Genomic DNA, 25664 nt, shown 5'->3' with positions numbered 1-25664 from the left:
TGTAGCTGCTACTCTGCCCCTCTGCTTATTTCCCTCCAGCCCCACTGGCTGTCTGAGGGCTTTTACACTGATTGTTGCCTGTCTTTGGGTCACTTTTTTTCCTAAGATATTTGCATGACTGACTCTCATGTCTCTTTCAAATCTTTGCTTTTCAAATGTTTTTCGAAAGGTCTATCTTACTTTATTATATTATTTAAAGCTGCACTCCCCTACTTAGGATCTGTTCCTTGCTTTGTTTTTTTCACAGCACTTGTCACCTTCCAACAAACTATATAAATTCTATGTTGCTTGTGTTTATTGTTTCTTCTCTCTGCTCCAAACATATACTAATGTAACCTCTATTGAGGCAGGAAAGACTTTTTGTTTTGTTTACTGTGAGTTTAGGGGAGTGCTTCGCTTATAGCATGTGCTCAGTAAAGATTTATTAATGAAAAATGAATTAAATTCTTATCCTGCAGTTTCTTACTGTGATGGATACCTCATTCTTAGACACACATAGTTTTTTATTTTTATTTTATTTATTTTATTTTTATTTATTTATTTTTATAGAGGCAGAGATAGACAGGGACAGACAGACAGGAATGGAGAGAGATGAGAAGCATCAATCATTAGTTTTTCGTTGCGACTTCTTAGTTGTTCATTGATTGCTTTCTCATATGTGCCTTGACCATGGGTCTTCAGCAGACCGAGCAACCCCTTGCTGGAGCCAGCGACCTTGGGTCCAAGCCGATGAGCTTTTTGCTCAAGCCAGATGAGCCCACGCTCAAGCTGGCGACCTCAGGGTCTCGAACCTGGGTCCTTCCGCATCCCAGTCCGACACTCTATCCACTGCGCCACCACCTGGTCAGGCAGACACACATAGTTTTCAGTTTGCTCTTTATCTAGGAACAGAGAGAAGAAAAGTGGCACTGGAACTTTCGGGGTCCCTGTGGGGGACCTTCTTACCAGTCCTATGTGATTAGGAGCATTGTTTAGGTAATTGAAAAAGTTAAAGCAGAACTGAAAGTATCTGTATACCTTAGGTGTTTTATTATAACTTAAAACATTTATTTTTATTTTCCCATATTGATGTTGGGATCAGTCTCTTGTCTTTGAGTAAGGGAGGTCTCCTGATCTTTTTTCTGTAAGTTGTACCCTAAAGGCATCACTGATGATTTCTACTATTGGTTTCTTTGCAGTGTTATGAAAATGTAGGCACTAGAAAGTTTTAAGTTCAAAGTCATTCTAGATTCTTCTGTTCCTTCATTAAGGCCTTTCAAAAGATTGAACTTAGTTTTCGTAGCAATACCAACTTTTGTCTGAATATTCTCATATTTAATGGATTTATAGAAATAAATGAGAATAAACGGCTAGCCAGAATCAATAACTTTCTATAGACACCAGTCCATGTATTTTTACCAAGGAGAGAAATGTCATTTAACTCAGTGAGAGGTCCTTTAAATTGGCTTCCATATTGAATAAGTTTGATAGGAGCCATAAGATTTTAGCTGCCTATCATTAGTAGAGGAGAATGTCATTTCTCTGCATTTCTTTACTTTTAGTCTGAGTAACATCTACAATTCGTTATCAGAACTTAGGTGATTTTCATATACATTGTCTATCAAGAGACCTTATGTTCTGCTACATGTTCACTGGAAAATGTGGGACAGTTACTGTTTATTCTTGTACATGGGTCATTTAAGTTGTCAAGGAAACAGTCTGGTCTGGTGTAATTAGCTAGAAGTCATTAGTTAGGAGACCTAAGGTTTTAGACCTTATTATTATTATTTTTTAAAGAATTATTTACTTATTTTTTTAATTTATTTTTTTACAGAGACAGAGTGAGTCAGAGAGAAGGATAGACAGGGACAGACAGGAACAGAGAGATGAGAAGCATCAATCATTAGTTTTTCATTGCACGTTGCAACACCTTAGTTGTTCATTGATTGCTTTCTCATATGTGCCTTGACCGAGGGCCTTCAGCAGACCGAGTAACCCCTTGCTGGAGCCAGCGACCTTGGGCTCAAGCTGGTGGGCTTTTGCTCAAACCAGATGAACCCGCACTCAAGCTGGCGACCTCGAGGTCTCGAACCTGGGTCCTCTGCATCCCAGTCCGATGCTCCACTGCGCCACTGCCTGGTCAGGCAGTTTTAGACCTTATTAATTCCAAAGTTTTTATGCAAGTTTTTTTATTCGGTTTTTCTATTATAGAATATGTGATGTAGTTAAACGAGTGTGGGTGCTAAGGAGTGTGAAGAGCTTGGGTTTGAATATGGCTTTGCTAGTTATTACCACTTACTGTATGTGTGAACTTATCTATTTTAATGGGCCTGAGACTCATTTGCCTTGCTTGTATTGTCTTAGTAGTTGCTACATAAGTGATAGCTAATATTAGAGTGCTTACTTGCTGTATTTTATCTATGTATCATATTTAATTCTCTCAATCTTATGAGATAGGTACTACCCAGTTTCCCCGAAAATAAGACCTAGTGCAATTTATTTTCAAGCTTAGAAATATAGGCCTCCCCTGAAAATAAGACCTAGCGCGTCTTTAGGAGCAAAAAGTTAATATAAGACACTGTCTTATTTTCTGGGAAACGGTAGATTGTTGTATATGGAAATAGAGTCACAAGAAATTCTTTTTTTTTTTATTTTTTATTTATTTTTATTTTTATTTTTATTTATTTATTTATTTATTTTTTACAGAGACAGAGAGTGAGTCAGAGAGAGGGATAGACAGGGACAGACAGGAACAGAGAGAGATGAGAAGCATCAATCATTAGTTTTTCATTGCACATTGCAACACCTTAGTTGTTCATTGATTGCTTTCTCATATGTGCCTTGACCTTGGGCCTTCAGCAGACCGAGTAACCCCTTGCTGGAGCCAGCAACGCAACCCTGGGTTCAAGCTGGTGGGCCCTTCCTCAAACCAGATGAGCCCGCACTCAAGCTGGCAACCTCGGGGTCTTGAACCCGGGTCCTCTGCATCGCAGTCCAATGCTCTATCCACTGCGCCACCGCCTGGTCAGGCGAGAAATTCTTGATGGAATTCAGAGTTTGGCTGGTTATGCTGATGTTTGTGATGACATGACTACACTATATTAATAAATGTTGATTTTTTTGGTTCAACAATAAATGTGAATTCTTGTTCATGGAAAAATAACAAGAAAATCCCCTGAAAATAAGACCTAGCTTGTCTTTAGGAGCAAAAATTAATATAAGACACTCTTATTTTCGAGGAAACATGGTATTTGGTGGAAACTAGGAAGGCCCGTTAAATAATTTGTGCAAGGAGATAAGAGAAAGAACCAGAATTTGAACTGATTTATTGTCTCTAAAGCTTATTCTCATCCATTGAGCTCTTTTGTAAGAAGCTTTTTGAGAAAAATAAAGCACTGTCCATGTGTAATTATCTGATGTTAGGGACTAGAAAGCTACATTAAGGTTATAAATATTTTCCCCCCATGGTTAGAGGATTCTCAGTGACATAAATTTGAAAACTTGAAAGTTTTTCCAAATAGAGAAAATAACAATAGCTACTTAAAACCAAATGCTATAAAATGCTTTATAGAGAAAGCAATAGGTAGACTATAATTCTTTTAGTTTCCTAGAAAATTTTTAAGCCTCAGTTCTCATGTATATGCGTTAAGAGTTACTGCCCTGTGATCTTGTAGGCATTTGCTCAAGGGTTATCTCAGAAAGGCCAACCTGGATCACCCTACCTAAAACGCATATCCTCTCTATTCTTTGTCCTAGCCCTATTTTTTCTCATTGTACTATGAATCACTACCTAACATTATTCTAAATGCCTATTTGTTTATGTTCTTGATATCTGTGTCACCTGTAAGAATCTAAGTTCTATGAGGCAGGTATTTTGTTGACCGCTGTGAACTGTATTTCTGGCACTTCGGTAGTGCTGAATTTGATGAGTGAATGAATTACCTGATATTTGAAAATGAGACTTATTGAACCTCTGCTTTACTTGTCATTTGTGCCATCCTCCTTCTTTATTAGCATGTCTAGTTGATCTGTATATGGAATGACATGTAAAGTGAGATTTCAAGAATAAGTGTTTCTGGTTTACTTTTTTTTAATTTTTTTTTATGGAGACAGAGAGAGTCAGAGAGAGGGATAGACAGGGACAGACAGACAGGAATGGAGAGATGAGAAGCATCAATCATTAGTTTTTTGTTGCGCCTAGCGACACCTTAGTTGTTCATTGATTGCTTTCTCATATGTGCCTTGAGTGCGGGCCTTCAGCAGACTGAATAACCCCTTGCTGGAGCCAGCGACCTTGGGTCCAAGCTGGTGAGCTTTTGCTCAAACCAGATGAGCCCGTGCTCAAGCTGGTGACCTTGGGGTCTCGAACCTGGGTCCTTCCGCATCCCAGTCCGACGCTCCATCCGCTGCGCCACCGCCTGGTCAGGCTCTGGTTTACTCTTGAAAGTGGAATGAAAAACAACATTTAATATATAAGATTTCAGCAAAAATACTTCTGTGCTTAGTACCAGTTAATCTTGTTGATTAGTAATGTAAGCATTCTGAGTGAAATATGTACATGCATAATTTAGCGATTGCATGTGTTAGATCTTGTTATCTTTGAAATAAATTTGAACAAGCCAAGATGTACATTGAAATCTCCCCAGTGTTCTGAATGCTATGTTGCTGAACATTTAAGATGTTTCCTTTAATCTTTAATATGCACAAAAAGGTTGAGTTCCTTTTTGTGCTTATGACCTGTACTTGTTTAGTTTATTGGGAAGTCACGTTCATTTGAAATGTGCTCTATAATTATTTGACATAGTTTTCATAATCTGGATGTCTGAGGATTGGCTGAATGTCATGATTTCTGTGAAGTGATTTCTCAAGCTTATCATATCATTGTATACTCTCATTTCTGGGTACATTTTCAGGTATTGTGGTGTATCAGTCTTTGTTGGTTGGCACATTGTTGCTGATAAATGGGACTCATTTCTTTTTTAAAAAAATTTTTATTTTTAGATTTTTTATTTATTTCTTAGGGAGAGGAGAGAGAGAGAGAGAGAAGAGGGGAGGAGCAGAAAGCATTAACTCCCATATGTGCCTTGACTAGGCAAGCCTGGGGTTTTGAACCAGCGACCTTAGCTTTCCAGGTCGACGCTCTTACCGACTGCACCACCACAGGTCAGGCCAGGGACTCATTTCTTAAATGGCTTCCACTTTCAGTTAGATAGATGTTAATTGTAATTTTAAGTTTAAATTGGATTCTTTGTAAAAGTGGCTTAGTTCTTTTGCTCCCTAGTTATTTTTTGGGGGGTTCTAAAATATTGCATGTAGTTTAACTTGAAGTATTTCTGAACTTGGAAATTCTGGAGCACTTTTCTTTTTCTTTTTATTTTATTAAATGAGAGGAGGGGAGATGGTGATACAGACTCCGCATGCACCTCTACTGAGATCTACCTGGCAACCCCTGTCTGGGGTGATGCTCAAATCAGCTGAGCTATCCTCAGTGCCCAGGGCTCATGCTCAAACCAGTCGAGCCACTGGCAGGGGGAGAAGAGTGAAAGGGGGAATGCACTGGTGGAGGGAGGGAGAGAGAAGCAGATAGATATGGTCGTTGATCGCTTCTTTTGTGTGCCCTGATGGGGAATCAAACCTGGGATATCCATATGCCAGGCCGAAGCTCTATCCACTGTGCCAACAGGCCAGGGCTTGGAGCAAGTACTTTCATTTAAGATTAACCTTGGAATTATATGTAAAATTTAATCAATACAGTTACCTTGTATGATGGGAGAAGGGGAGAAAAGAAATACTTTATAAATATTAATTAGTTGTGCCTGATCAGGCAGTGGTGCAGTGGATAGAGTATCAGCCTGGGACACAGAGGACCCAGGTTTGAAACCCCAAGGGCACCAGCTCGAGCATAAGCTCATCCAGCTTCAGCGTGGCGGGGTCACTGGCTTGAGCGTGGGATCATAGATGTGACCCCATGGTCTCTGGCTTGAAGCCCAAGATTGCTGGCTTTAGCAAGGGGTTACTCGCTCTGCTGTAGCCCCCTGGTCAAGGCACGTATGAGAAAGCAATCAATGAACAACTAAGGTGCCCTGACGAAGAGTTGATGCTTCTCATCTCTCTCCCTTCCTGTCTATCCCTGTTTGTCCCTCTGTCTCTCTGACTTAAAAAAAAAAAAAAAAGCTTAAATAAAATTATTTGTAAAATGAGAAAGGCTGATTTCTTATCTTCTTTAACATCATTTATCTGGCATAATTAGATAATTATAATTCCTGTACTTTTAGTTTTCTGTAATCTTCATTTAAACAAAAAGTCCCAATAGCATTTAAAATAACATACTAACTTCTGGTGTAAAGAGTCGTTTTGGTTGTTATTCTCAGATACTGAGTCTGTCTGATTTCTTTTTTTTTTATTATTATTATTTTTTATTAAATTTAATGCAGTGACATTGATAAATCAGGGTACATATGTTGAGAGAAAATATCTCTAGATTATTTTGACATTTGATTGTGCTCTGTCTGATTTCTTAAGGTAGCTTTATGCTAAGTCAAGAAAACCCTGGGTATTTTCTGTAAAAATTTAGTAATTTCTTATTTTAAAATATTTGCTTTTATTTTTTGTGGGGTGGAATTTGTTCCAAAGTACACTAATGTTAATTATGTAAATTTAAGTAGGGAAGTATATGCCTGTTTGCTTGTCTGATTTTTAATTTATATTTACCTCTTTCTACATAATTATCTTTTTGTTGAACATTAAAATGAAAATTGACTTGTTCAAGTGTAATAGAGAATATAGAATGTCTGTACAGTTTAAAGATTACATATAAAATGAGTACCTGTATTCTAGATACCTGTGCACCTTACATTCAGCATTAAATTTTTTTCTTTAAAATTAAGTATGTATGACATAATATTTGTACAATATATATAAGGTAAAGATTAAAGGCACAATGAAGAGCACTGTACCTAATATCTAGTTCAAGAACATTATTCTAACTTTTTATTTATTTATTTATTTATTTATTTATTTATTTATTTGTATTTTTCTGAAGCTGGAAACGGGGAGGCAGTCAGACAGGCTCCCGCATGTGCCCTACCGGGATCCACCCGGCACGCCCACCAGGGGGCGATGCTCTGCCCATCTGGGGCTTCGCTCTGTCGCAACCAGAGCCACTCTAGCGTCTGGGGCAGTGGCCGAGGAGCCATCCCCAGCGCCCGGGCCATCTTTTGCTCCATTGGAGCCTCGGCTGCAGGAGGGGAAGAGAGAGACAGAGAGGAAGGAGAGGGGAGGGGTGGAGAAGCAGATGGGCGCCTCTTCTGTGTGCCCTGGCCGGGAATCGAACCCAGGACTTCCGCACGCCAGGCCAATGCTCTACCACTGAGCCAACCGGCCAGGGCCTAACTTTTTATTTCTTTATATGCTCTTTTCCCCAGAAGTAACTACTAGCTGTATTACATTTGCTTTTTTTTTTTTAGTTTTGCCACATCTGTTTGTATTTCTTTTCATGTTTATTTTATTGACTTTTAGAGAGAAGCAAGAAGAGAGCAGGAGAGGGATGGGAACATCTTTTCCTGTATGTGCCCTGACTAGGGATTGAATCAGCAACCTCAGCTTTGTGACAGTACTCTAGCCAACTGAGCTATCCTGCCAGGGCTATTTGTATTTTTAAACTATTATTTTTCTGTTTTGGTTTTGAACACTGTAAATGGGATCCTTCTGTATGAGTTTGTTTGCAACTTCCTTTTCCCCCTCAACTTTATGGTCTTGATATTCTTCCATCATGTTGTATACAGTTCTAATTCATTCATGTTCATGCTGTATGGAATTTCATTGTATGCCTATTTTCCAGTTTATCTATTATCTGTTGATGGTGTGAAATTAATCCATAACATAGTTGGGAAGCAATGAAGAGAGAGCTCTCACACATTTAACTTATTTTATGTTCCCCAGCAAGAAGAAGGAAGATTTTCTCTTTGCCCAGCAATAACCCAATCAGTGAAAATCTGCCAACACCCCAGTCAGTGAGAAGCTGCTATAACTCTGAACTCTTTCTCTTCAGTGAATTCTTGTTCAAAACAGCCCCTCCCCATTTCCTCCTTTCCTCTATAAAAGAATGTTCCTATCTTTCACTCTCTGGACTTGTTCTGAATTGAAATTTCTCTGCTATTCCTGAATGAACTCGATTTTTCTGACTGAATCACTTACATTTTTCTTTTAAAAGGTTGACAATGGGTCTGATCTGTGGTGGTGCAGTGGGTAAAACATTGACCTAGAACACTGAGGGCGCTGGTTCGAAACCCTGGGCTTGCCTGGTCAAGACACATATGGGAGTTGATGCTTCCTGCTCCTCTCCCTTTCTCTCTCCTCTCTCTAATATGAATAAATAAAAATCTTAAAAATAAGACTGCTAATCAACCCCCCCCCCCCAGGTTTATTTTTGCCACCCAGTAATGAATTGAGTTTTGCAGTTTGAATCAATTGTTTTAGACCTTATATCTAGCTGGGAGTGGAATTGCTGCTTTATAGTAGAGGTACATTTTCAGTCTTCCTAAGTTTTGCCAAATTATTTTCCATTGTTTTGTGTTAGTTTATTCTCTTCACTAATGTATATATGTGGAGGCTCCACAGTCTTGCCTATATTTGATATTGGCAAATATTAAAGTCAGACAGCCTATTGGGTATGAATTTATATATTGTAAGTTTGGCATTTCTGCTTACTAAGAGGGAACATTTTCAGTATCTGCTGGCCATTTTTGTTTCCCTTTCTCTGGAATGGCTGTTTATTTTTCTGCTGTGTTTTTCTTTTTGTATGTGGAAAGATAGTGGATAGGTCTTTTTTTTTTTTTTTTTTTTTTTCATTTTTCTGAAGCTGGAAACAGGGAGAGACAGTCAGACAGACTCCCGCATGCGCCCGACCGGGATCCACCCGGCACGCCCACCAGGGGCGGTGCTCTGCCCCCCAGGGGGCGATGCTCTGCCCATCCTGGGCGTCGCCATATTGCAACCAGAGCCACTCTAGCGCCTGAGGCAGAGGCCACAGAGCCATGCCCAGCGCCCGGGCCATCTTTGCTCCAATGGAGCCTTGGCTGCGGGAGGGGAAGAGAGAGACAGAGAGGAAAGCGCGGCGGAGGGGTGGAGAAGCAAATGGGCGCTTCTCCTATGTGCCCTGGCCGGGAATCGAACCCGGGTCCTCCGCACGCTAGGCCGACGCTCTACCGCTGAGCCAACCGGCCAGGGCTGTGGATAGTTCTTTATATGTTCTTTTTTTGTTTGTGTTTTTAAAATAATTTTTGATTTTTCAATTACAATTGGACATACAGTTAGTTTCAGATATACATCCCAGTGATTAGACAACCTGCTCAATGATCATCCTGATAAATATTGTATACCCAGCTGATACCATACATAGTTATTAGAATATTATTGATTATATTCCCTATGCTATACTTTACATCTCCATGACTGTTTTGGACAATTTGTACTTTTTTTTTTTCTTCTTAAGTGAGAGGAGGGAGATAGACAGACTTCTGCATGCACTTTGCCTGTGATCTACCCAGCAACCATTCGCGCTGATGCTCGAATCACTTGAGCTATCTTTAGCGCCTGAGGCTAACACTTGAACAACTGAGCTATACTCAGCACCTGGAGCTGACACTCCAACCGATCGAGCCCACTGGCTGTGAGAGAAATGGAGAAGGAGAAGAGGGATGAGGAGAGAAGCAGATGGTTGCTTCTCCTGTGTACCCTGACCAGGAATCGAACCTGGGACATCCATATGCTGGGCCAACACTCTGTCTGCCACCAGCCAGTGCCATGGATGATTTTTTTTTTTTTTTTTTTTTTTTTTAGTGGAGTGGAGGTAGACAGACTCCCATATATGCCTGGACTGGAATCCACTGGTCAAGTCCACTAGGGGGTGATGCTCTGCCCATCTGGGGCATTGTTCTGTTGCAACCGGAACCATTTTTTAATGCCTGAAGCGGAGGCCGTGGAGCCATCCTTAGAGCCAGGAGCCAACTCACTGTAATGAGTTGTGCAGGAGGGAAGGGGAAGAGAGAGAGAAGAGAGAGGTGTGGAGAAGGAGATGCGTGCTTCTTCTGTGTGCCATGACTGGGAATTGAACCCGGGACTTCCACACACCTGGCTGATGCTCTTCCACTGAGCGACTCATAGTTCTCAAGGTACAATTTCAGAGAAAAGTGTCCATATAAGATCGTGAATACTGCTTAACTTCAGTAAATGGGAATGGAAAATTTCTTAGTTTTTAAAGTTCTTTAATTTCACTATGGAATAATTGTTAATTCATTAACAGAGAAGTAATGTTCCAGAAAAATATGAAAATTAAAATATAATACATTAGTTTCTTTGCCCTATTAAAATTTTTTTAAAATTTTCACTTACAGTTTACAGTCAGTATTATTTTGTATTAGTTTTATTATTTTTATTTTTATTTATTTTTTTGTATTTTTCTGAAGCTGGAAACGGAGAGACAGTCAGACAGACTCCCGCATGCGCCTGACCGGGATCCACCCGGCACACCCACCAGGGGGCGACGCTCTGCCCCTCCAGGGCGTCGCTCTTTTGCGACCAGAGCCACTCCAGCGCCTGGGGCAGAGGCCAAGGAGCCATCCCCAGCTCCCGGGCCATCTTTGCTCCAATAGAGCCTCAGCTGCGGGAGGGGAAGAGAGAGACAGAGGGGAAGGAGAGGGGGAGGGGTGGAGGAGCAGATGGTCGCCTCTCCTGTGTGCCCTGGCCGGGAATCGAACCCGGGACTTCTGCACGCCAGGCCGACGCTCTACCACTGAGCCAACCGGCCAGGGCCTATTTTGTATTAGTTTTAGATGTACAACAGTGGCTAGACAATCTTATATCTTACAAAGTGTTCTACCTGAGACCTCAGATACCCATCTTGCACCACAAATAGCCACTACACTGTTGAGTATATTTATTATGCTGTACATAACATATGTACACTATGACACTTTTGTAACTATCATTTTGCATTTCTTTGCCCTATTTTAATTCTTTCATTTGTATGTACTTAACATTTTGAATATATGTAAGATTTGCTATTTATTCACAATTTTGCTGTTTGTGTAAACTATCTTTTTGCTTTCTCTTAATAGCAAAGATTGTAGAATGACATTAAAATAAAAATTGAAATGTAGACATCAGAATAGATTGCACAGACTTAGAAAAGGCAGGCTTTTACAATTATTTAATTGATGTACTTGACTGTAAAATGCTGTGCAGTTTTGTCCTAATTTTACATGGTTTTCTGCTTGGGTCTGAATGTTGTAATTGAGGGACCAGAAAGACAAATTCCTTGCTAGCAATTTTCCCCCTGGCTTCTTGAAAAATTTATCAGGAAAAAGGTCAGCTGTAATCCCTAATGAAAGAGTTTTATAATACAGTCAATCATACTTAGGTTGGAAGAAGGAGTGGTCATTTACAAAAGCTATGTTCTGGATTGTTAAATTTCAGATAAAGTTTTTTTGTTTGGTAACATTAACAATTTTGTTACACATAGCTGACAGACTATTGCTTCTGAAAAGTGCATATTCCAATGTTTAGCTGGGTTTGGAATTCTATATTAATAATGGTCATTGTTTCTATGGAGATTTTATTCCGTTATTCTTTGACTTCTATTGCTGAGTAATATACTGCTCACAAAAATTAGGGGATATTTCAAAATGAATGCGAAGCTATAAAATATCCCCTAATTTTTGTGAGGAGTGTTTGTAAGTCTGAATTGATTTCTTTATAGGTAATTTTTTTTGTATTACTTTTAAGAACAGCGTTGCATCTTTAGAGATACATAGTTTATTACATGTTTAGATATGTTTCTTTTCATTTATCCTGTCCAGATTTTGTTGCCCTTCTGGAATTGGAAGATTTGTATCTTTCAACAGTTTTTGAAAATTCTCAGCCATTATTATCTCATTAGCTATTACCTTTCTTGGTTCATTTTCTTTCCTCAAATTTCCATTTACTATGGGGAGGGGAGCAAGGGAGATGTTGAGGGGAATACGAGGGGAGGGGATGCATTCAGGGCAACACTAGAATCTATGTAAACACAATAAATTAAAATCAATTAAAAAATTTCCATTTAACTTTCTAGACTTTTTCATTATCTCCTTCATGTCTTTTAGTTTCTCTCCCTCTCTCTCCCTCTCTCTCTCTTTTTGTGAGAGAGACGAGATAGAGACAGGAAGGGAGAGAGAGAGAGGAGAGAAATGAGAGGCATTTAACTCGTAGTGGCGTCACTTTAGTTTTTCTTTGACTGCTTCTCGTACTTGCCTTGACTGGGAGCTCCAGCTGAGCCAGTGAGCTCCTGCTCAAGCCACTGACATTGGGATGTTTTTGATGATCCCATGTTTAAGCCAGTGACCCGGTGCTCAAGTCGGTGACCTTGGGATTTTAAACTTGGGACCTCAGCGCCCCTGGTTGATCCTCTGTCCACTGTGCCACCACTGGTCAGGCTATTCGTTTAGTTTTTAATGTCTTTGTGTTTATGTATGTGCATATTTTGATGTTCACACACAAATTAGTTTCCTCAACTCCTGGTTGCCCTGGTCTTTTATATGAATGTTTTATTTTTCATGTGTGTGATTTCTTTCTATGCTTTTTATAGCTGAAAAATAATTTTTTATAGTCTCTTACATTATTCTCTTTGGAATTTTTGGGGTTGTAGTCCCTGTTCTTATCTGCTTGCTTTTTTTCATTTTTAATTGTAAATTAACCTTTAGCAGGATTGTATCTGCAAATATTGTACTGTGGAGGCCAGACTGGGTTAGAAGGAATTTTTCTCTGGAGACTTTTATGACCTTGGAGCTGTTTTTGTGTTAATATTTTTGATAGAAGGAGTTGAGGATGTTCTGGATTGGTAGAGACTATAGATGCCAATCTCAGAATTTGTGGTTATAAAATCTAAATGAGAAAAAATGTTTTTCTAGCTTTTGGGTGTTAGGAAAAGTAGACAGGTATTTGCTTTTCTTTCTATCAGTATAGGAATTTCTTTCCCCTTAGTTTTACCCATTGCTGATTGGGGACCATTTGAAAATCTCAGTTTTGTGTACCTATCTCATTCCACTTCCCCAACTTGCAGCCCAGTGTCACCTGCCTTAGACTTAAATGGCCATTAAGACTTTCAGTTCCCATTTGATCTTCCTCTTTCCTCCTTCAGGATTTCCCTTCCCTTAATTTTCAGAAAATTCACCTATTTTAAAGCAAAATATGTTTTTGCTAAATTTAATTGGAAGAATTTTTGCTCATATTGCTAGAAATAGATTTTTAAAAATTAGTTTTTAAATGTCATAATTTTAATGCATAATAGATTAAATAAAAATTATAAAAGTAATATGTGCAGATGGTGGGAAAATGTAAAATTCTGAAGGATATAAGGTGAAAAGTTACCAGGAAAAGTAACCAGAAGTCACCATAGTGTTAATAGTTTCTGCTGTGTCTTTCTAGGAATTTTCTAATTATATAGGGGCATAACTCTGTTACATAAAACAAAATTTTCTCTCTATACTATTCTGCAACTTGCTTTTTTATGTATTTTGGTTTATTTACAACATTTTAAAAATGTTTCCTATATTACATGTGAAGTTCTGCAAGTTTAATTAGTCATTTCCCTATTGTTGGATATGGTTCCTCCTAGTTTTATAAAGTTACATTGCTAAAAGTGGACATTCTTGACCATCTCTTTGTATTTGTGTGATTATATCTGTAGAATAAACTACCATAAAAGGAATTTTCTCATCAAAGAGTGTGTGCTATTTTTGTACTTAAGGTTTTCCCGAATTTCTAAGTAGATTGCAATAATCTGGCCCATGCCTAATTTTTTTTAGATAGTTTTATTGAGGTATAATCGACAAGTAATAAACTGCACATATTTAAAGTGTACAGTATGATAAGATTTGACATGTGTATACTGGTGAAACCATCACTACAGTCAAGATAGTGAACATATATATCACCTCCAAAATTTCCTTGTGCCCCTTGTAATCTCATTGCTACATCTTCCTGCCCTGCCAACCTAAATGGAAAGAGGTAGCATATTTTATTTATTTTTTATTTAAAATTTTTTTTTCATTTTTCTGAAGTGAGTAGTGGGGAGGCAGGCAGATTCCCACATGTGCCTGACCGGGATCCATCTGGCATGCCCACTAGGGGGCAATGCTCTGCCCATCTGGGCCGTTGCTTTCTTGCAACTGGAGCCATTCTAGCGCCTGAGGCAGAGGTCATGGAACCATCCTCAGTGCCCTGGCCAACTTTGTTCCAATGGAGCCTTGGCTGAGGGAGGGGAAGAGAGAGATAGAGAGAAAGGAGAGGGGGAAGGGTGGAGAAGCAGATGGGCGCTTCTCCTGTGTGCCCTGGCCAGGAATAGAACCCGAGGCTTCCGCACATTGGGCTGATGCTCTGCCGCTGAGCAAATCGGCCAGGGTCAAGAGATAACATTTAATTTACACTTCTTTAGTGTGACTGAAGTTGCTTTTAAAAATATACATTGCATATCTTTTTTTTATTCTGGAAAACTTAAAAACATGTCCTTTAATAAGATGACCAATCGTTCTCCTTTAGGAAGGACAGTCCTTCTTTTGTAAGTTTCTCTTCCCTCGAAAAGTGCCCTCCTACATGTCCTCCTTTTTTTAAATTGATTTTAATTTATTGTGTTTACATAGATTCTAGTGTCACCCCGAATGCATCCCTTCCTCCCCCTGTATTCCCCTCAACATCTCCCTTGGCCCCCTCCCGATAGCGCCCTCCCCACTTACCTTCAGATTTATCCCCTCCTATCATCCCCCTTCCTTCTGTCCTTCCTTCCTCTGGTCCCTTTGATCCCTCCTAGGTCTCAGTTCCATTCCTCAGTTCACATTGTTCATTGGATTTCTCAAATGAATGAGGTCATATGATATTTTTCTTTTTCTTCCTGGCATATTTCACTTAACATAATAGTTTCCAGGTCCATCCATGCTATCGCAAAAGGTAAGATTTCCTTCTTTTTCATGGCCCCATGGTATTTCATTGTTTTTATGTACCATAGTTTTTTAATTCACTCATCCATTGATGGACTCATGGGCTGTTTCCAGATCTTGGCTATTATGAACAATGCTGCAATAAACAGGGGTGCATTTCTTCTTTTGAATTAGTGATATGGTGTTCTTGGGATATGTTCCTAAAAGTGGGATGACTGGGTCAAAAGGCAGTTCCATTTTTAATTTTTTGAGGAATCTCCATACTGTTTTCCACAGTGGTTGCACCAGTCTGCATTCCCACCAGCAGTGCAGGAGGGTTCCCCTTTCTCCACATCCTTACCAGCACTTATCCTGTGTTGTTTTGTTAATGAGCGTCATTCTTACTGGTGTGAAGTGATATCTCATTATGGTTTTAATTTGCATTTCTCTAATGATTAATGAAGTTGAGCATTTTTTCATATGCCTATTGGCCATCTGTATGTCCTCTTTGGAAAAATGTCTATTCATTTCATTTGCCCATTTTTTGATTGGACTGTTTATTTTCCTGGTGTTGAGTTTTACAAGTTCTTTATAAATTTTGATTATTAACTCCTTATCAGACGTATTGTTGAATATGTTCTCCCATAGTATGGTTTGCCTTTTTATTTTGTTCATATTGTCTTTAGCTGTGCAGAAGCTTTTTAGTGTGAGGTATATAATGCCATTTGTTCATCCCGTCCTTTATTTCCCTTGCACATGGAGATAAATCAGCAAATAAATTGCTGCGAGTGATGTCGGAGCAACATATTGCCTATGTTTTCCTCTAGGATGCTTATAGTTTCATGACTTTTATCCATTTTGAGTTTATTTTTGTGAATGGTGTAAGTTGGTGGTCTAGTTTCATTTATTTACAGGTAGCTGTCCAATTTTCCCAACACCATTTGTTAAAGAGGCTGTCTTTACTCCATTGTATGCTCTTACCTCCTTTGTCAAATATCAATTGTCCATACAGGTGTGGGTTTATTTTGGGGTTCTCTGTTCTGTTCCATTGATCTATATGCCTGTTCTTATGCCAGTACCAAGCTGTTTTGAGTACAATGGCCTTGTAGTATAACTTGATATCCGAAAGTCTGATACCTCCCACTTTATTCTTTCTTTTCAAGATTGCTGAGGCTATTCGTGTTCTTTTTTGGTTCCATATAAGTTTTTGGAATATGTGTTCTATATCTTTGAAGTATATCATTGGTATATTAATTGGTATTGCATAGAATTTATAAATTGCTTTGGGTAATATAGACATTTTAATGATGTTTATTCTTCCTATCCATGAACACGGTATATGCTTCCACTTGTTTGTATCTTCCTTGATTTCTTTTATCAATGTTTTATAATTTTCTGAGTACAAGTCTTTAATTTCCTTGGTTAAATTTACTACTAGGTACTTTATTTTTTTGGTTGCAGTGGTGAAGGGGATTGTTTCCTTAATTTCTCTTTCTGACAGTTCATTGTTGGTATATAAAAGTGCCTCTGATTTCTGAGTACTAATTTTATATCCTGCTACCTTGCTGAATTCGTTTATCAGGTCCAGTATTTTGACTGAGGCTTTAGGGTTTTCTATATACAGTATCATATCATCTGCAAATAATGATAGTTTTACTACTTCTTTTTCAATTTGGATGCCTTTTATTATATTCTTCTTGTCTGATTGCTGTGGCTAGGACTTTCAGAACTATGTTGAATAAGAGTGGTGAAAGGGGGCACCCCTGCCTTGTTCCTGATCTTAAGGGGATTGCTTTTAATTTTTGCCCATTGAGTATGATGTTGGTTGTGGGTCTGTCATAGATGGCCTTTATCATGTTGAGGTATGTTTCCTGTATTGCCACTTTCCTGAGAGTTTTGATCATGAATGGGTGCTGGATTTTATCAAATTCTTTTTCTGCATCTATTGAAATTATGTAGTTTTTCTCCTTCCTTTTGTTTATGTGATGAATCACATTGATTGATTTGCGAATATTGTACCACCAGTCTTGCCTCCCCAGAAAAAAATCCCACTTGATCGTGGTGTATGATTTTTTTCATATATTGCTGGATCCGGTTTGCTAATATTTTGTTGAGGATTTTAGCATCTAAATTCATTGGGGATATTGGCCTATAACTTTCTTTCTTTGTGTTATCTTTGCCTTTATTTGGAATCAGAATTATGCTTGCCTCATAAAAGGAGCTTGGAAGTCTTCCTTCCTCTTGAATTTTTTGAAATAGTTTGAGAAGGATAGGAGTTAGTTCTTCTTTGAATATTTGGTAGAATTCACTTATGAAGCCATCTGGCCTAGGACTTTTGTTTGTTGGGAGTTTTTTTTTAATTTTTTAATTTTATTTATTCATTTTAGAGAGGAGAGAGAGAGGAGAGAGAGGAGAGAGAGACAGGTGGGAGGAGCTGGAAGCATCAGCTCCCATATGTGCCCTGACCAGGCAAACCCAAGGTTTCGAACCAGCGACCTCAGCATTTCCAGGTCAACGCTTTATCCACTGCGCCACCACAGGACAGGCTGTTGGGAGTTTTTTGATAACTGTTTGGATCTCATTTGTTGTAATCAATCTGTTTAGGTTTTCTGATTCTTCCAGATTGATTTTTTATTTTTATTTTTCTGAAGTTGGAAATGGGGAGGCAGACAGACTCCCGCATGCGCCGGACCGGGATCCACCTGGCACGCCCACCAGGGGGCGATGCTCTGCCCATCTGGGGCATCGCTCTGTTGCAACCAGAGCCATTCTAGCGCCTGAGGCAGAGGCCACAGAGCCATCCTCAGTGCCCGGGCCAACTTCACTCCAATGGAGCCTTGGCTGCGGGAGGGGAAGAGAGAGACAGAGAGGAAGGAGAAGGAGAGGGGTGGAGAAGCAGATGGGTGCTTCTCCTGTGTGCCCTGGCCGGGAATCGAACCCAGGACTCCTACACGCCAGGCCGACGCTCTACCACTGAGCCAACTGGCCAGGGCCTCAGATTGATTTTTGAAAGATTATATGTTTCAAGGAATTTGTTCATTTCACCTAGGTTGTCTAATTTTTTGGCATACAGTTCTTCATAGTATTTTCTTACAATCCTTTGTATTTCTGTTGTGTCAGTTGTTATTTCTCCACTCTCATTTCTAATTTTATTTACTTGAGTCCTCTCTCTTTTTTTCTTGGTGAGTCTGGTTAAAGGTTCATCGATCTTGTTTACCTTTTCAAAGAACCAGCTATTGGTTTCATTGATTCTCTGTATTGTTCTTTTAGCCTCTATGTCATTTATTTCCACTCTGATCTTTATTATTTCCTTCCTTCTACTACCTCTGGGCTTTACTTGCTGTTCTTTTTCTAGTTCTTTTAGATGCAGGATTAAGTTGTTTATTTGAGCTTTTTCTAGCTTCTTAAGGTATGCCTGTAATGCTATGAACTTCCCTCTCAGTACTGCTTTTGCTGTGTCCCATAAACTTTGAGTTGTTGTATGCTCATTATCATTCATTTCTAGGAATTTTTAATTTCTTCTTTGATCTCATTGTTAGCCCATTTGTTTTTTAATAACATGCTATTTTGTTTCCATGTGTTTGAGTATTTTACAGTTTTTCTGTTGTAGTTGATTTCTAGTTTCATGCCATTGTGATCAGAGAAGATGCTTGCTATAATTTCAGTCTTCTAAAAATATGGAACACTCCACGAATTTGTGTGTCATTCTTGTGCAGGAGCCATGCTAATCTTCTCTGTATCATTCCAATTTTAGTATATGTGCTGCTGAAGTGAGTACTTTCCTCCTTTTTGATATTGGTAGACTGATCTGTAATGTCCGTATTCGATCGTTACAGAGTCGATCCATTGTGATGTGACATATTTGTATTTGACATGCTGGTTTGTCAAGGATCAGTACTGTGCAGTGAGACACATACACTCCGCATGGGAGACCTTGATAGAGAGCATGATATACTGAGTGTGCAAATGGCTTTGTGTACCTCTTACTGAAACACGACACGGCACATAACAACATTGTAGACTCACGATTATTTCTTTCTCAGTGAATATTCAATCATAGATAGTTAAGCACAATTCACGTTTTATTAAATCATTATCTATTTAATAATTTTCAAATACGTATAATTTTATTTACAAGTATTTTCCTGAAATTCAAGTTTTACAGTGGAAATCTAACCACAAACCATATCTATTAATTACACATTTTGATTAAATAGTTGCATAAAACAGACATTTTTTAATTAGAAAATGATAAATACACCCAAGTATCACTCCAAATTAGTGGTTTTGCTTCATATTTAGTTTTGTTAATTTAGCTTCCAGAAAATTTGCCTACCATGATGTAATGTTTTCAGTTCCTAATGTGCTTGCATCGTTCGTGTAGCTTTATATTTTTAATTTTAAATTTCATTTAAGGGGTGGAAAAACAAAAAAAGAGAAAATGCCATTTCCACAATAAATTGAAAAAGGCTACACAAAGGTCATTGGCACATTCCTCATATCAAAGAAAGGTACCATAGTTTTCTGCAATATTTGCAGCGGAGAATTTTGTTTCCAGTTGGGGAAGAGCAGCGATAACAAAACACTTGACCACCAACAAACATAAGGAATCATTAGATGCATCAGCTTCCAGTTGTAAAAGTAAGAAGTTTTTTTAAAACTTCAAATTAAGCCCTGGCCGGTTGGCTCAGTGGTAGAGCATTGGCCTGGTGTGCAGGAGTCCCAGGTTCGATTCCCGGCCAGGGCACACAGGAGAAGTGCCCATCTGCTTCTCCACCCCTCCCCTCTCCTTCCTCTCTGTCTCTCTCTTCCCCTCCTGCAGCCAAGGCTCCATTGGAGCAAAGTTGGCCCGGGCGCTGAGGATGGCTCTGTGGCCTCTGCCTCAGATGCTAGAATGGCTCTGATTGCAACGGAGCGAAGCCCCATAGGGGCAGAGCATTGCCCCCTGGTGGGCGTGCCAGGTGGATCCTGGCCGGGTGCATGCGGGAGTCTATCTGACTGCCTCTCCGTTTCCAACTTCAAGGGGAAAAAAAAATAGTTAAAACAAACAAACAAACTTCAAATTATTCTGAAGATGAAAAACAGTTGACTGCAATGGAGGGAAAATTTGCATTTTATACCATAATGCACAAAATTTTTGTAGTATGGATTGTATAACTAGATTATTGAAAAAGTTTCACAATACAAAATTTTTATGTGCGAGGACAAAATGGGAGGCTATTTTGAAATCAGTATTTAAAAATTACTGTGACAAAATACAGAGGACTTGGAAACTGCAGCATTTTTAATGCTTTTATCTGATGCATCAAATCATAATGAAATTAAATTGTATCCAGTAATAGTAAGAGATTTTAATGTTACCAAGGGCATTCAAGTAAAAATTTTAAATTTAGAATCCATTGAGGGTGAAACTTCTGAAATTTTGTCAAACCATCTATCTATACAGAGTAATAAATGAGAACAATTTGAAATCCAAAGTTTTTGCACTAATAGTTGATAATACAAATACGAATTTTGGTGGGCGAAGATGCAAAGGGGTGAATAATGTTTATGTAAAATTACAAGAGTTACTCTAAAAGAAAATTCTAGGAATAGGTTGTAATGCACATATTTTGTCAAATGCAATCAACACAGCATCATGTGCCATGCCAATTGATGTAGAAGTAATAATTGCAATTTATTTGCATTTTAGTCAATTTACTGTTCGTGTTGCTACTTTAAAACAGTTTTGTGAAGAAGGAAATGTTGAATACAAAAAACGTGTTTGTTTTTTTTAGATTTTATTTATTCGTTTTGATAGAGGAGACAGAGAAGGAGGGAGGAGCAGAAAGTATCAACTCCCATCCATATGTGCCTTGACTAGGCAAGTTTGGGGTTTTGAACCAGGGACCTCAGCATTCCAGGTCGACACTTTACCCATTGCGCCACCACAGATCAGGCTCAAAAAACTTTTAGGATATTCAGACGTTAGATGGCTTGCTCTAACACCTGCTATAGAGTGTGTTCTACAATTATTTGAGCCTCTCCGTTCATATTTTTTAAGTTTAGACAAATGTCCTAAAATCCTAGAATTGTTTTTCAATAATAAAATATCTGAGATAATGTATTTTATACATAATCAAGCATCTATTTTCACAAAACGATTCAAAAGATTGAAGGTGAACACATTTCAGCTAATGAAAAGTTAGTCTTATTTTGAATGACTTTATCCTTCAATATAAATCTTATTTTGAAGAAAAATTTCTTCCTTTAATTATAAAAAGAAAATTGTCAAACTTAGAGGAATCAAATCAGGCCATAACAGAAAAATGTTTATCAAGGAAGTGCAGATTTTTTTTTTTGTATTTTTCTGAAGTTAGAAGCAGGGAGGCAATCAGACAGACTCCCGCATGCGCCTGACCAGGACCCACCTGGCATGCCCATCAGGGGGTGATGGTCTGCCCATCTGAGGCGTTGCTCTGCTGCAACCAGAGCCATTCTAGCGCCTGAGGCAGAGGCCATGGAGCCATCCTCGCCATCCTCACCATCCTCGCCATCCTCAGTGCCTGGCCTACTTAGCTCCAATGGAGCTTTGGCTGGAGGGAAAGAGAGAGAGAGAGAGGAAGGAGAGGGGGAATGGTGGAGAAGCAGATGGGTGCTTCTCCTGTGTGCCCTGGCCTGGAATCGAACCTGGGTTTTCCACAGGCTGGGCCAATGCTCTACTGCTGAGCCAACTGGCCAGGGCCAGAAGTGCAGAGTTTTTACCAGAGATGTTTTCAAGATATTGAAGAATGGTCTGAAACAAACATCATAGGAAATAACAGTTTCCAGTGGTGTTTTTTTACTTCATTGCAAGTATATTGGACAGATATTGAATCTCTAGTCTTGAGTTTTTATCTAAAGAAATGCCAGACGTCAAAATAGACGTCAATTGTCTCTTTGAAGAAATTAGAGGACTGAATGTATATTTAAATTCTGAAAAATTAATACAATGGGAAAATGAACATGTCAAAATTGATCAAAGATGGGTGGAAATATTCAGCCATTTCAAAAAAGAACATATTCCATGTGAAAATTTATTTATTCTTGTTCAATTTACATTGTGCTGCCCTGGAACTAATGCAGCAGTTGAAAGAGTTTTTTCAATTGCTAGTGATTTTTGGACAAGTGAGAAATGAAGATTGAATGTTGATACTCTAGCTGCAGCACTTGCCGTAATATTATCTAAATGAGTACTTTTTTCTTACAGTTATTATTAAAAGTTAATAGGCATATAAGCATAATTATAATATAAAATATTACAAATGTTTTTATTATGCAGTTATATTATCGTGTATTATTGTTGCAATGAATAAATTTTCTTTTAATTATGATATTGTTTTCAATTTATTTTTGTCTTCCTTTTATTGTAAAATGTTGGTCACTTTACCTTTAACCATTTTCCTCTTGGGTTCATCTGTTTCTCAGATTTTAAGTGATATTTGTAAGTAAAGATAATTACCTTTGTCATTTTTTTAGGTTGATCATTTATTTTTTTGTTGAAAATAAAACTTTGATTTAAATAAAATTTTAAGTAGGGGCCCCACCTCTAAATGGCTATTGTTTCTGCCAATACTATTTCTTAAATAATGTGTTGTATTTTTTTTTGTTTTGTTTTTTACTGATTGATTTGAAATGGCTGTTATTATATACTAAATTTTTTGTATGTATTTGGGGCTGTTAATCGTTGTTGTTTTTGGTTTTATTTTGTGACAGAGAGAGGGACAGATAGGGACAGACTGACAGGAAGGGAGAGAGATGAAAAGCATCAATTTTTCATTGTGACTCCTTAGTTGTTTGTTCGTTGATTGCTTTCTCCTGTGTGCCTTGACTGGGGGCTACAATAGAGCGAGTGACCTGTTTCTCAAGCCAGCGACCTTGGGTTCAAGCCAGTGATATTGGCCTTCAAGCCAGCGACCTTTGGGCTCAAGCCAGCCACCATGGGGTCATGTCTATTATCCTATGCTCAAGTCAGCGACCCTGCACTCAAGCTGGTGAGCCTGCGCTCGAGCTGGATGAGCCCGTGCTCAAGCCAGCAACCTCAGGATTTTGAACCTGGGTCCTCTGCATATAGTCTGATGCTCTATTCTCTGCACCAGCACCTGGTCAGGCCTCTTTGTCTTTATTTGATTGTTCTTGGGCAAGTTTTAAAAATTCTTGTGTCATAAGTGGAGCTTTTTCATTATTAGTTACTTTAGAGTCTTTTGGATCATATTTGTAATTCTTGTCTCGTCATTTTCGTTTCATGGTTGGTTTTACCATTTTTGTACTTTTATTCTTGAGTGACCTAAGGTGATGCATCTAAGAGTTATTTTATTGGCTTATTACATTCAACTTTACGCCTGAGCCAAGTTTTCCTAAGGGATGACTGACTTTGAAGTAGGTTTTCTGTTTGCTGGTAAATTTAACAGATACCAGACATTAGTTATTAGGACTACCTTGAGGTAGTTGGACTGGACATATTTAGTAAGATTAGGACAGATAAGAGGGCCACAGGGAGAAATTACAGAGAGAGATTTTAGATCTAAAGTAGATAGAATGTTTTTCTAAAGATATAAAAGGGGCTTATGGAAGGTGCACATCCCACGTTTTCAAGCGTAAACTCACTGACCGTTCATTCATCTGGGTCCAGTCTTTGTGTGGCTAGTAGGATTATATGGCTCTTTTCAACCTAGTAATTTTGTGAAAAATTAAAAGTAGGTCAGGATTGTAAATTTTAGTGGGAGAAAGCCTTTTGTATATGGTATAGCTGTTTTACAGTTACTGTATTATTGATGTTTCATGTTCTGATGTTAATTTTTAAATAATTTTAATTTATGTTACCTTTGGATTCTGATTTGAAATATTGAGTAGTTAAAATGTGTTAAGTTTTCAGTATTAGAATTTTTAATTTGTCTATTTAAATTATAAATTTGATTTCTTTACAGAATAAATCTTTAACCAGATTATCTCCTGTAGAAGTGTTTGTTAAATTAAACTTATTGGGATGACATATGTTAATAAGATCACTGTGAAGGTGTTTTTAAATGAGTAACTGTCTTTTCCTGAGAAAAATGACTTGTTTGGGCTTGATGGATGGGTAATCAAAAGTGTGAGTTATTAGTGTAACTTTCAGCAGCTACCTTTTCAGTTTCTTGGAAAACCTGTTCAAACTGATTTATGTATTGTATTTAAAGGATAGATACATTTGGTTAAAAAAATAGTTTCATGTGTTGTGATCTGATACTTAATGAAGAAATTAAATTTCTTTAGTCATCTCTAGCATTAGTTGGATTTGTTTCAGATTGATCTAGTAGTGTTTTAGAATGGCTATTGCTGTAATACCTTAAGGAGTGTGGTAATAAGATATGAGTCACAGAAATGACTGTGTTAAAAGAAGAAATTGCACCACAGCTCAGAGATTTCAATGTAGTCCATACAGTTAATTTTAGAAAAGCTGCTGTAAATGGAGTTCCTGTGTCGGGGCACTCAATGTTTGATTTACTAGCTTATCTTTCTTGTCTTTTGATTATTTTGAATCTTTTCCTCTTATTTTAAAAGGTAATTTTATAATTGTATTATGGACTCGGGGACCATTATACTTTTGACATAGTGACTTAACAGAATGGAAATTTAGATGAGTTTTTATATTTTGATGGTTGTTTCAGGAAATGATTAATGCCTTTTTTTCTCATTGGTGTCTTTTTCTTATTGATTTTTAGAGTCAAATTTTAAAAAATTCTTGTTATAGTTGTAATATGCTTGTAAACTTTTATACATACATAATTGTACAATATAAGGTGAGTCTGCTTATTTTCTTATTTTCTTCAAGTTACTATGTTTTATCTTTATAACTTTAATCTGTATGAATGTTTTTTCTTTGATCTGAATGATTCAGTCTTTCCTCTGCTTATTTGAAGTAATTTACAATTAACTAAATATTAAAAATCTGTTTGGATCAATTTTAGATTTTGAGTTCGATTGTTGTCTGTTCGATTTTATTTTTATTACAGTACAACAGGGGTTGGGAACCTATGTCTCGCGAGCCAGATGTGGCTCTTTTGATGGCTACATCTGGCCCGCAGACAAATCTTTAATAAAAAAAATAGCGTTAAAAATATAAAACATTCTCATGTATTACAATTCATTCATTTCCTACCACTCATGTTCATGGTTGCAGGTGGCTGGAGCCAATCACAGCTGTCCTCTGGGACAACACCAAATTTTTATTGGATAAAGCTTAACGTAAATGGGTTGCTGTATGGCTCTCAGAGAAGTACATTTTTTTCCCCCCACAGAATTACATTTTAAAATATGTGGCGTTCATGGCTCTCTCAGCCAAAAAGTTTCCCGACCCCTGCAGTACAGTATATTACTACCTCCAAAAAATTGGGACTGTCTGCTTTCTCATAGAATTCTATGAATGTGTACAGAGAGAATAAGTGCTTTACAATTTTAGGAGGAAGACTGGCTGTAGGGATGGTACTTGAGCTGAAAGAATAGGACCACATGGAGGTTTAAGTTAGGTTTTCCCCTCTCTGATTTGTCGATACTATGTACTTGCCTCCTCAGCTAGATCATAAGAGAATCTATTTGTGGAACAATGCTTAAGTATCCTGCATTCTCCACTCAAAATGAATACAATTTATAAAAAATAAAAAAATAACTATAATTATTCTTATGTGTTTTATATGACCTCTAACTTTTCAACCTATGCAGAACTAATACTTTGTTTCC

General features: G+C 38.1%; 1 protein-coding gene and 1 non-coding gene across 9 annotated transcripts in view; one reads left to right on the top strand and one right to left on the bottom strand.

Annotated features, from left to right (window-relative positions):
• The window catches only part of KTN1 (kinectin 1), a 122499-nt gene that overhangs the window by 4832 nt on the left and 92003 nt on the right, over positions 1-25664 (top strand). The window lies entirely within an intron of this gene.
• On the bottom strand, positions 18602-18708 carry LOC136336934 (U6 spliceosomal RNA). The gene has a single exon (XR_010731668.1). It is a non-coding gene; the product is annotated as a U6 spliceosomal RNA (small nuclear RNA).

Source organism: Saccopteryx bilineata, chromosome 4, assembly GCF_036850765.1.
Source record: "Saccopteryx bilineata isolate mSacBil1 chromosome 4, mSacBil1_pri_phased_curated, whole genome shotgun sequence".
Classification (NCBI taxonomy): Eukaryota; Metazoa; Chordata; class Mammalia; order Chiroptera; family Emballonuridae; genus Saccopteryx; species Saccopteryx bilineata.
This window is presented reverse-complemented; position numbering and strand designations above follow the sequence as displayed.